The following is an 11,456-nucleotide window of genomic DNA, read 5'->3' on the forward strand; positions in this document are numbered from 1 at the left end:
TCCTGGTAAAAACTGAGCCATGGGCCATCGTCAGCATCTTAAAGGGCATCAGGGCACACTAATTCAGCTGCAGTGTTTTTATTATCTTTATTTCTAGAAACAACTATAAATATATATAATTATATATATATATATATATATATATATATATATATATATATATATATATATATATATATATATATATATATGATGTATATATATATATATATATATATAGGTCAGAATAAGGCAGATTGCTGCATTAGTCTCCAAAAAAAAGGCCTTTGATTAAAGTAAATGCTTGAAATAAGATGGATTTTTAATGAGGTGTAAAAATGGCACCCCATCAGCAGCTTCTTTAGAAACAACATATCGCGACTCAATAACAGACTAAATGACTTGTTAATACAGAGATTTACTCCATTGCAAAAAAGGTATAACCGCAATGCAGTCCCATTAAAAAGCACTAAACACACTTCCACATGACGACTGCTGCACGTAATCTGTCAGGACGCTCCAAAAGTGAACAGTAATGACCACCGGGGATCTGTCAATCAACTAACACTGACACTAATAAAACATTCCACTCTCTGCTAATCACATTCAGTTGTTATTAACTGCTGCTCTATCAATGGCTGATTCAGGCCTAATAAAATCATAAAACATTTCTCTTTTTTTTTCAAGATTTCATAAACATGTCGTCTTAGAGACTTTGTGAAGCCTTATAGAAGGCTATTGACTTGTAGCTCGGCCTGGGAACGGACTGACTCCTGTGAAATCCCTATAAAATATGAGCCTGCTGGTCATCCATCATTATAGTCGGACAGCGCAGGCCTTTGTTTGTCCGGCACTGGCCAGCACTGGACTGGACTGGCTACTGGCAAGACTGTAATGTGTGTGTGTGTGTCTGAGAGACAGCTGAAGCAGAAACAGCGTGAAACAGAAAGCAGTGTATGTGTGTGTGTGTGTGTGTGTGTGTGCGAGTGTGTGAGAGAGCGAAGCAGTTGACCTGGTGTCAATTAGGAGCCCATATCGTTCCATTCCCCAGGGGCGAGGCCGACTCTGAAACATTAAATCATTTCATTCACTTCAAACCGATCCTGCTGTTTTCCCGCCTCACACCGCCCGTGCTCCCGCTGCCCGCTGCTTTGCCGACATTTTCACTGAACTAGCTTGAGTCTCTGAGGCCTCAGTGACGCAGCAATGCCTCGTTTAGCAGGCAAAAAGGCATTAGAGCGATAATCCCTCAACAGATGTGCAGTATGTTTTAGTAAATCAGCGATTTGATCAATTCACTGATGTTTGTCTGGTTCATTTGGAGGACAGCAGGGATGCAACAGCAACTCAGGTTTAACTCTGCAGAGTAACATTAAACATAACACATTAAATCCATGTGTGGAGCAGTAACATAATGTGTTGTTTTATTGTCAATAATTTGCATTGAGTCCAACTACACAGGTAGTTGGTTGATATTATTAGCTGATATTGGCCTGTCATAGATAAATCAAAATGTTTTTAAAGTCCTTGATCCAACCTCACTGAGATGAAAATCTTTAACGGTCTGGCCAAAAGGTCGGAATAAATATTATTAAACAGCGTATAAGTTGTCTGATATGCATCGATACAAATAGTTTAATTTCAACTTTTTTACAGAACACAGTGCAGAAAAGGTACACTGCTGTAATTCTGGACAGTAAAGTTTATGCAAGGTTTATTGTTAAATGTGGCACTGGTATATGCATTTACTCCTTAAACCCTTTATATTTCATATATTTTGTAGTTGTAGTTCATACATACTCTCACTGTCATAAACTGGGCCTAGTGTGTGAACTCACTGGTTGTTACTGGTTTTTGTATTGTATATTATATTTTTGGAACAGTCTTTGGCACAAGAAGTTCTGGTTCATCTTAATTTACCTTCTCTTCATCACAAGTGTTTGACACTGTTATGTATTCTCTAATATCTGCAGTGGCATCTACCCTAAAACTCAATTATGAATCAAGGTACAAGGTCATTTATTTGTCATTAGACAATCGGGGTTGTACAATGAAATTAAAGTTTGTAAACACCATCATGCTACACAAATTACAGAACATATATGCAGTTAGCAATATACTCTATACTTATAACTGCACTCTAATCTGCAAAATATCTTGAAGATTTAAGTGAAATGAAGGTCTGAAGATAAGTATCACCGTGCGCCACTGCATTAACTTGTGTTTAAAACATTTTGAATATGGATGCTATGGTTTTGATATGTTGATTTAAACTGTTTCCATGTTCAGCTGCAGGTATATGTTCTTTGAGAACTTTCTATTGCTCACACTAGTCTTGGTCGTCTTCATCGCAATCATCAGCTGGATAAGAAGTATAAGAATGATGATAAGCACTGTTTTCCAAAGCAGGTTGATATTTGCAGCTGGAACGAACACCATGATCAGACGTCTCTGCTGGATGAACATTTGTGATTTGAACGCTTCGCAACAACTGAAGCTACTTGATTTGACCTGTTCTCTTCGAACCATGACCACAAAAAGCTAAAAGACTCCAGATGCTGCTGTTGTATGGTGTGCATACTGTGATGTGTGTGTGTGTATCCTTGACAAAAGAATGACAAAAATGTGTCGTTTCCAGCACGTCCACCGTGAGGAACGACACGTGTTGATGCACCTCCAGTCCCAGCTGAAGAAGTGTTAATGGAAAACCATGTTTACACAGCAGGAAACGTTAATAATGTAATGTATGAACATCACAGGAAACATTCACTAACAGCCGTTAGTGCAACTTTGTTCATTCGGCATCCAACATGAACAAGTACCACCACAGTGCTCACACTTCAGATCTGAAACAACTTCTCCATCATGTCTCACTTGTGACATGTACATGTTGATCGAGTTTGCATGAACACGGCGCGCGTTTCGAAAGTATCACACACACTTAGGCGTTGTTAAACTTCATGCAAATTCTCAAACTGATTCAGTAATAAATCCCATATTTCCGATCGTTGTTTGTTGGTGGCAGACTCCAAATCAGCTTTTCCATAAAATCCTCTCTGACAAAATGTGACAAACTATTGTTGTTCTTTGTCTCCATATCACTCTAATCCTCCCCCTCTCTCTCTCTCTCTCTCTCTCTGCCTCTCCATCCCTCCATCCGCACTCCCCAACCGCAGGGAAAGGCCTCAGTACTGACCGCGATGAGCGCACACACGCACACACTGTGGGTCTTACTGGGGGGCTAAGCTGTGTGGTCACATTTAACATATGTGTGTGTTTCCGTGTTAAGTGGGGAGTTGGCCTGTGTCACTGGGTTTTGGCTGTGGGGGCGTGTGTGTGTGTGTGTGTGTGTGTGTGTGTGTGTGTGTGGCTACAGTATATGGACTTGGCCGGACTTAGAAGAGGGCTAGCCGGATTTGGCTATTCTGATTATGTGTGTCTGTGTGTGTGTGTGTGTGTAACTTGTTGGCACATACTGATCTGGGTTGCTGTATGCATACATGTGCTTGCCTGCATCCGTATGTGTGTGTGTGTGTGTGTGTGTGTGTGTGTTTGGCCGTTGTTGTAGGTATGCTGCAGATCAGTTTAAGCCTTATAAACCTATTGTTGTACAATAAAACCATCCTCTCATCTCTTATAACCTCTTTGTTTGATAGTCTATCCATGCTTCTGCTAATATCCACCCACACTGAGGTCTAATACGCCATAATACATCACTGCATGCAGAACAATGCAGTGCTTCCATGCCTCCAGTTTTTAAAGAATAAGGTATTAAAAACAAGAAAAAGACAAGTTTCTCGATTTTGGTTTTAGGAACAGAGAGTTGCGACATTCATGTTGAAAAGCAGCAGCAACCGGCTGGAGGCTGAGTGACATTTAAACATTTGGGAAGTGCGTTCTCGTTGGTACGTTCACACATATTTGATGCAGGATATGGATTTGTGTTGAACATGCGGTCGACGGGTTCATATGAAATTGTGGCCTTCAGCATTTGCATAAGATCCCGATTAGCCCAGCGCAAATTACTACGCATATAAACTACAGAGCGAATAGCTTCTCTAATATTCAAGTATTTGCCTAATAAATCAAAATACAAACACAAACGTACACTCTCATAATGAAGTTTGCTGTAATTGGTTGACCACATTAATTGCATGTTCAGGCATCTCAATGTTTAAGACGTATATAATATATTGTTTGTTTTTTTTGTGACAGTATTTTGTGTTTCTTTCACTCCATCACAGAAAAATGAAAGCTGTAGAAATCACTGGAACTTACGACTGCCACGATGTACATGTTCTTCTTTATGAGTGGACGAAAACTTTTGACCACGACACAAACAAACAGTCCACGAACTACGTAGCCAATGTGTAACTTTAAGCTAACGTTACATTAAGAGGTGCTTAACAGAATGACAGATCAGCCAGGTTTGCTTCCTCTGTGCTGTTGCGTTTTGTTAGACGGATTAGGAAAAGGACAGATTGGTCGCTGGCGTGTTTTTAAGATGACGTGAATTATCTTCAGCCAGAAAAGATCAAGGCTTCTCTTGTTTCATGAGGCTGGAGTGACTCGGCCTGAATTTTCGTCGGCTCTGAAAAGCTATATCGCCTCATCTCCTAAACACAGTGTTGCCATGTTTCTGATTGTCGAGCTTGTCTGACCTCGGGGGTCCATTATTACACCCTTCACGTAACCAAAGTATTTGATCCGTTGTTCCATTAAACAATTAATCAAATAGTTATTGACAAAATCACAAACTTCCAATACCAAAGCTGAAGAGCTGGCAGACCAACTCAACTCAATGCACAAAAGGTTCAATGTTGTCCATACGTTTAACACTCTACAATACTATCTATAATACTATAGAAACCTAAACTTAGTTCTCAGAGCTCTCACACGACTGTCATTTAAACTCTTTGTTTCCAGATTAAAACACTTATCTTTAGAAATTGTTTACTATTCATCCTATCAAAGTTCATTAAAGTTTATTAGCGCAAATGTCTCAATAAGTCTTTGTATTCCCCCGACTTCTCAGACGCGTCCCCGAGCTCCGGCTGTTGTGAAGTCTCCCCGTCAGTTAACTAACTCCGCGCTGATGAAAGTGGATTTAGCGCTCGCTGCGTTTGATCAAAGTCCGGCTGATATCAGGATCGTAGACCAGCTAAGCTCTCAGAACCAAATCCATAATAATACTCTTACACCGCCCGCGACAAAAGAGACAGCCGACACCAGTAAATAAACGTAGGCAGAAAATATAATTTGAGAACCCCTCCCATCTGAGTGAAGTAATACCACGGAATACAAACTGCCGTAATTGGTGGGAGAATTAGGTTGATAAGAGAGGGGAGTTGGACAGTAAATCCATTCAGCTCATCTGTTTACTACTGAAGCTTCTGAAGACAAGTGTTGTTTGTCCTTGATGCTGTGTTACAAAGATTAGTGCCACAAAGGGCTATGGATTTGCTAAATTATTTTACTTCACTATTTTTATTGATCTCTTAAATGCGAGAAGGAAAAAAAAAAAAAAAAAAAGTCGACGAAGCTTTGGGTTTCCCGACCCAAAAAAAAGTTCTCGCGTGTTGTGTTTTTAGTGCGCTGGGTTTATTCACCGGGCTGCATCTTTAAAAGCAGTTCTTTTTTTTTTTTAAACCTGTGAGCAGCACTTTCAGCTCTCTTAATGTGCTGCATCCAACTTCACTGTCAATATTTTCTCCCTCGACATTAACCCCGACAACAGCCGCGCAGCAGGGGTTGGCGAAACCCTAATGTATAATGTCTTAATGCGCAATAAAAGGGATGCAGCCTCGAAAAAGAAGTGCACACGCACACACACACTCTTCGTTCCCGTCCGTGTGTTTGCCTCCTCCTCCTCTCAGGGAGCGGAAAAGTTTTCTCTGTCAGCCTCTTAAGTGTCTGGCCTTCAGCTACATTACCCTCCTTCCCTGCTCCCCTCCACCTATCCCTCCATCGCATCTTAATGTGTTTGATAAAACATCAGGCATAGAGGGAAGGGCACAAGGCGGATGATGTGCTTTTTTTGGGCCAAAACAGGCATCAGCTAAAGGAAGAGGATAAAGGGCTGAGTCTGCTCTGTCTGTCTATCCGAGTCTGTCCGTCCACTCCCTGCATTAAGATGCCGTCCGGCTTCTTTTCAGAGCCAGCCACTCTCGTCGGACCGCTGCATCTCAGGGCTTTTGTCCCCCCCTCAATCTCCCCATCCCACCGCCGCAGCCGCCCACCCCCACCTCTCAGCCCGCTGCTGAGTGTCTGTAATGGCCCAGACGAGGAGGGCGGGGAGGGGGGGGGGGGGGAGAAAACTAAGGAAGTGAGAGAAATGGAGGAACGGAGCGAGAAAAAGAGAGCAAGCGGGAGGAACTGGAGGGTGAAGGAGGGAAGGGACAAAAGGAGGAGAGAGGGAAGTGAAGAAGAGAGTGGTGGCGGAGGAGGGAGAGGAGACACGGGAGCGAGGTGCACCGGGGGGGGAAAGGAGGCCGAGTCTTTAGGAGGAAGCCAGGCGGCACTAAGCGTCTCTGTCGCTGCCCAGTCAGGCCTGCCCTCCACCCCCCCGGCCATGAAAACCTTCCCTCCTCCCCCGCACCGCATCCCGTCCTGACCACGCCGCACTCCTCTCCTCCCCTGTCCACTTCATCCTCTCATCCTCGCACACATTCATTAGGATTTGCCACACTTGTAGGGACTCTCCATTGGATTACTTTTAAACCTATTGAACCTGGGGCTGTCTTGCGCTCTCTTTATTTACAGAGATGGCGTGGTCACTACGTGTCTCTGCAAGGCAAGTGACATGTGTTGTTATAGCGAGGACAAGTCAGGCTACTCAGGAATGCCATCATTTGGCTTGAGAGTGGAGCTGCACAGTACAAAAAAAAAAATACATCATGGTGCAATTACAGAGATGACAGTGTGATTCTGAACTGGTGGGAATAATCTTTCTGGCATCACGTTTTTAATTTCAACTCAACAAAACTATTAAAGAAAAACTATTGAAGTCCGTGTGTGTCTGTGCCAAACAAACACATTTTCTTACATTTGCAGATTTTGACAGGACATCTCTGCAGCACTTTAGTTAATGCTGATATGTCACACATTTTATTATTGTTGAAAAATTGCGGCTTTTGTGATTTGGATATTGCGTTGGGCCATAGTGTGGTTTCGATAATATTTAGATTAATTGTGCAGGCCTACGAGTGAGCGTTCTTGAGTTTTTATGAGTACAATCTTAAACTATGTAAGCAACTGTGAGTGTAAAACTACTTTTAGGAAAGTTTTCTGTTGCAGTTTGCATCCAGGAGGGTGAAGGATTGATACTGCAGAGTTTATATTACTTTGGAGAAACATTTTCTTAAACAAAAAATGTGATTTCATGATGAACTGTGTCGCCATAAAAATAGCACAATTTTGCATTTGGTGCAATGTTTGCATTGCTTTACAGCACAAGACACTGCAGGGGAGAGATGCCGCGCTTCATATGAGATAGGACAGAACTGTATTAATCCCAAAGGAAATTGTTGTGTCGAAGATTGCTGCCAGCGGGTTCCCGGGGTCAGGGTCACACACTGGGCCCAGTTTAAGACAATAGAGACAAAACAAACTAAATAAAACAACAAAGTGTTTCAGGAGTTCAATGTAAGGACCAGTCCTAATACAATAACAGTAGAAGTAGGACACGTCAAGCACAAGAGTAAAAAGTAACTCAAATAGGAAAAGAAAGTATGATCAGGTTTTATGACGATATAAAAGATGTTCACAAAGGAATAAAATACCATAAAATCTTTTTTTTCATTTGACTAAATTAAGATTGATATTCTCACTAAATGATGGGCTGTAGGAATAGTCCCTTGATTCTGACATACTGTAAACATGATGTTGAAAACGAAGGTGCATAAGATAAAGGACCTTGGCCTCATTAGCCTCACTCTCATTCCATTTAGCACAAAATCCTCTGTGTTGCTTAAAAACGTGTATAAAATGCGCTGCCTTTTTTCAACTTTAAATGACTGAGGTTAACTTCTGACCCTTCACTCATTGCAGACTGCCGAAAAGCAAAACAATGCAAGGATAGAAGAGTAACGACTTTTTAGCATCATCGGGATGAAAGCGGTCTTAATTTTGAGAAACACCGTCGTTGACGCGAGGCTAACAATCATCTGCACGCTGGACCGATGCGTTTATAACAACAACAAGAAGGTACGAGGATGAAACTGACACTGACAGCCTCCCTGTTTGGTCCTCACAAGGACTGGAGCACAAAGAGTACACACACACACACACACACACACACACACACACACACACACACACACACACACACACACTCTCTCTCTCTCTCTCTCTCCTTCTCTGTCTATCTCTCTCTCTCACACACACACACACATAGCCAGTGGCCTCAGGACTAATTGCTAGATTGGAGCAGATTTTCTAGTTCAGTTCAGGGCTGTAATTGTGAGGAGAGCAGGGAGGAATGACAGGGCTTCAAGCTGAGAGGACAAATCACCAGGGGCCGCCGATTAGACTGCACTAATGTTCACACGTCTGTGTGTGTGTGTGTGTATGTGTCTGTGTGCGTGTGTGTGAGAGAGACAGAGAGAGAGTGTGTGTGTATGTGTGTGTGTGTGTGTGTATTGGGGGTGAAGGGTTAAGCCAACCATCTCTCAATTCCAGGTTTCCGTGGCACTGACCCCAAAGTGCCACACACACACACACACCTACACACACACACACACACACACACACACACACACACCATGTTAACCCCTACAGGCCCTGCAGCGCTACCTTCAGTGCAACAGAGAAAACCACCACTGCAGTTTGAGTGTGTGTCTTTCTACAGAAGAACCCACAAAGTTTCTTACATATTAACCTTGAGAGAACTGTGGAAAGAAAAGGCGATTTACAGACATAAAGATTTTTAAAGATCTGAACTTGATCTAACAGCTTGATGTTTGATAGTTTACACATCCAAAGTAAAGTCCCACAGAACTGCAGTCTCCAGGTCAGGAGAGGGTTGTTGAGTTGTGAATATAGACTCAGAGGTCACCGGCAGAAAATCTGAGCATGGAAGCTAAATAGATGGATGCTGAAAGTCTGCAATTATGAGCCAGCAAATAACATAAACGCAAGATATTAAGGTATCACAAGCATCAGTATGCATACTAGATATTCATTGCCTTTTGAGTGTGCTGTTAATATTCACTATTCTCGCAAAGGAAACTACTAATTGATTACATGTCAACTACCAAAATTAATCATCAATTATCAGCTTATTTGAAAACATTTTCAGGGAACAGAAAGTCAGAATTGTTTGATTCCATCTTCTTAGATGTGAATAGGTCCCTTCACTCCTCTGTGACAGCTACCTGAATATCTTTGACATTTGAGGGCGTCATTTTAAGCTTTTCTTTGATATTTTCACCATTTTCTGACATTTTTTTTGTCAAAACAACTCGTTGATTCATCGAGATAATAATAATGATATAATAATAATCGACAAAGAAAACAATCTTGCAGCCATGATGTGGATGGTGGGTGAGACGCCTACAGGATCACCTTCAAAAAACAAAATGAGATGTTTTGGAACAAAAATGTAATTGAAGTTGAATCAAAGTTGAAGGCTGAAGTTTGAGCTATGCCTGCACAATACGGCTAATCACACTGCGATTATTTTGACCGATATTGCGATTGCAATGTGAGTGAGGGTTTGTGGGAATGATCATTTTTGCACCACTGAACGAAACTATTAAAATCACGACGATGTGAGATTTGGTTGCAGCCTGCACCATGTCTTCTCACGTCTGCAGAACATCATTTGCAGGCCGGAGCGCCTCCGCAGCAGTACAGCACTTTATCATCATTATCCCATTTTGTCACTCATTTTGCTTTTTATCAAAATTGCAGCTTCTTGTGATTTGGATATTGCAATTAGCCGTGTTCCTACTTCAAATATATTTCAATTTACTGTGCAGCCACAGTTCAAGCACTGCATTATTTCCATTTAGTATAAAACAATTAAAAGTAGTGTAAAAACACTATTATTAGAGTCAATAATACGCAGAATATAGTAGGAAATTGGGATGAAGGAAATGACCTGTGCCCTTAAGCAAGGCATGTTGATCCCTCCTCTGCTCCACAGTGCTCATACTGTCCCCCTCCCTGTGTGAACGTGTGTGACTTGCTCTGTAACATGTTTGAAATGCAACGCCGGCAAAACCGTTTACAATAAAAACAAATAAATAAACTGCTCATTTATGGTGTCAGTCTGCCAGAGCGGAGAGTCGACTCCATCTCTTCTCTCCGCCTGTCTGCAGCAGCCTCATCAGACGCAGCAGGACAGGAAGGAGACACACAGAGGGAGACCACAGAGGGCTCAGCACACAGACAGAGACCTCACTCTGAGCAGCACCACAGGAGCTTTACTACGGGATAAATATGCATTAAAACACCAGCACAGCCAGGAGAGCCTGCGTGGAAACTCCTTACAGCCCCTGACACTTATTCCTCACACACCCAACATCTGTATCCACACCTGGACTCTTTCCTAGTTGAGCTTGTTTTGAAGAAGATGGTGAGAGAGAGGCAGGAAAAAAAGAAGAGAAATTCAGACAGCTAATCAAAGTGTGCTATGTTGGTCACACGGTCACAGAGTCAGTCAATCACTCAGCCAATCTTTCAGTCAGCTTACCTTGCAGTGATGTCACGGTTGTCATTATGACAAGGCCCACGATCCTGTTGTCTGATTGGACATCGGCTGCTGTCCAAACCAGCGTTACATCCATGGCAGGGAAAAGGAAAACAAAGACTCCTCACTCCTAGTGCTGGATTGCTGTCTCTCTTTCTGTCTGGAGTTTGATCTCTGGCGGTCTTGCCTGGTCTACTTCCTGCACTTTAATTGGTTTTGGACATTCGGAATAAAAAATGGCGGTCCTCTACATTCATCTACCATCTCTATGCAGGCAAAGTCATATTTCTGTCGAGTTTAACCCCTTAGTTGCCTCGTAGTTTTCCCCTCCCTACCTGGCCTTCTCCTCCTCCATTTCTCCAAAGCTTATCCCTCATCTTCATCACTCCTTTAGCCTGGGACTTGGGGCGCCTTAATCGCGGCCTCTCACCAGCCTCACCTTTCTCCCACCTTAGCCTGCGTCCCACCCCGCCCTCCCACCTTCACACTTTCCCCCTCCGCAGCCTCCCCTGGCCCTGTCATCCCCCTGTAACCCCCCAGCCTCGGAGCTCCTACCCCGTCCCCGGCTCTCCCCGTCCCTGCCTCTCCTCCAGCCTGCCTTCCCCTGTACTCTGCCTCCCTCAGCCCCAGCCTTCTGCTCAGTGTTCAAGGGGAGAGCCAGCTAGGAATGCTGTGGCTCTAGACGTTTTGTCCAAGCCCTAGGTCTCTTTCACTGAGGCAAGATTAGTTCATACAAAAACTCAACAATACACCACTGAAAGCCATTGTTGATATTCAACATTTT

The 11,456-nt window shown here is 42.8% G+C and overlaps 1 protein-coding gene across 3 annotated transcripts in view; it reads right to left on the reverse strand.

The window, feature by feature from the left end:
• sox2 (SRY-box transcription factor 2) overlaps nt 1–11,156 on the reverse strand; it is a 96,594-nt gene extending 85,438 nt beyond the window's left edge. For all 3 annotated transcript variants that reach the window (XR_003985952.1, XR_003985951.1, XR_003985950.1), the window contains exon 1: nt 10,676–11,156. The gene's annotated coding sequence lies outside the window, so the exon portion shown is untranslated. The remainder of the gene's footprint in view (nt 1–10,675) is intronic.
• Between the last annotated feature and the right edge of the window lie 300 nt (nt 11,157–11,456).

The sequence above is a fragment of the Sparus aurata genome, chromosome 11 (assembly GCF_900880675.1).
Source record: "Sparus aurata chromosome 11, fSpaAur1.1, whole genome shotgun sequence".
Taxonomy (NCBI): Eukaryota; Metazoa; Chordata; class Actinopteri; order Spariformes; family Sparidae; genus Sparus; species Sparus aurata.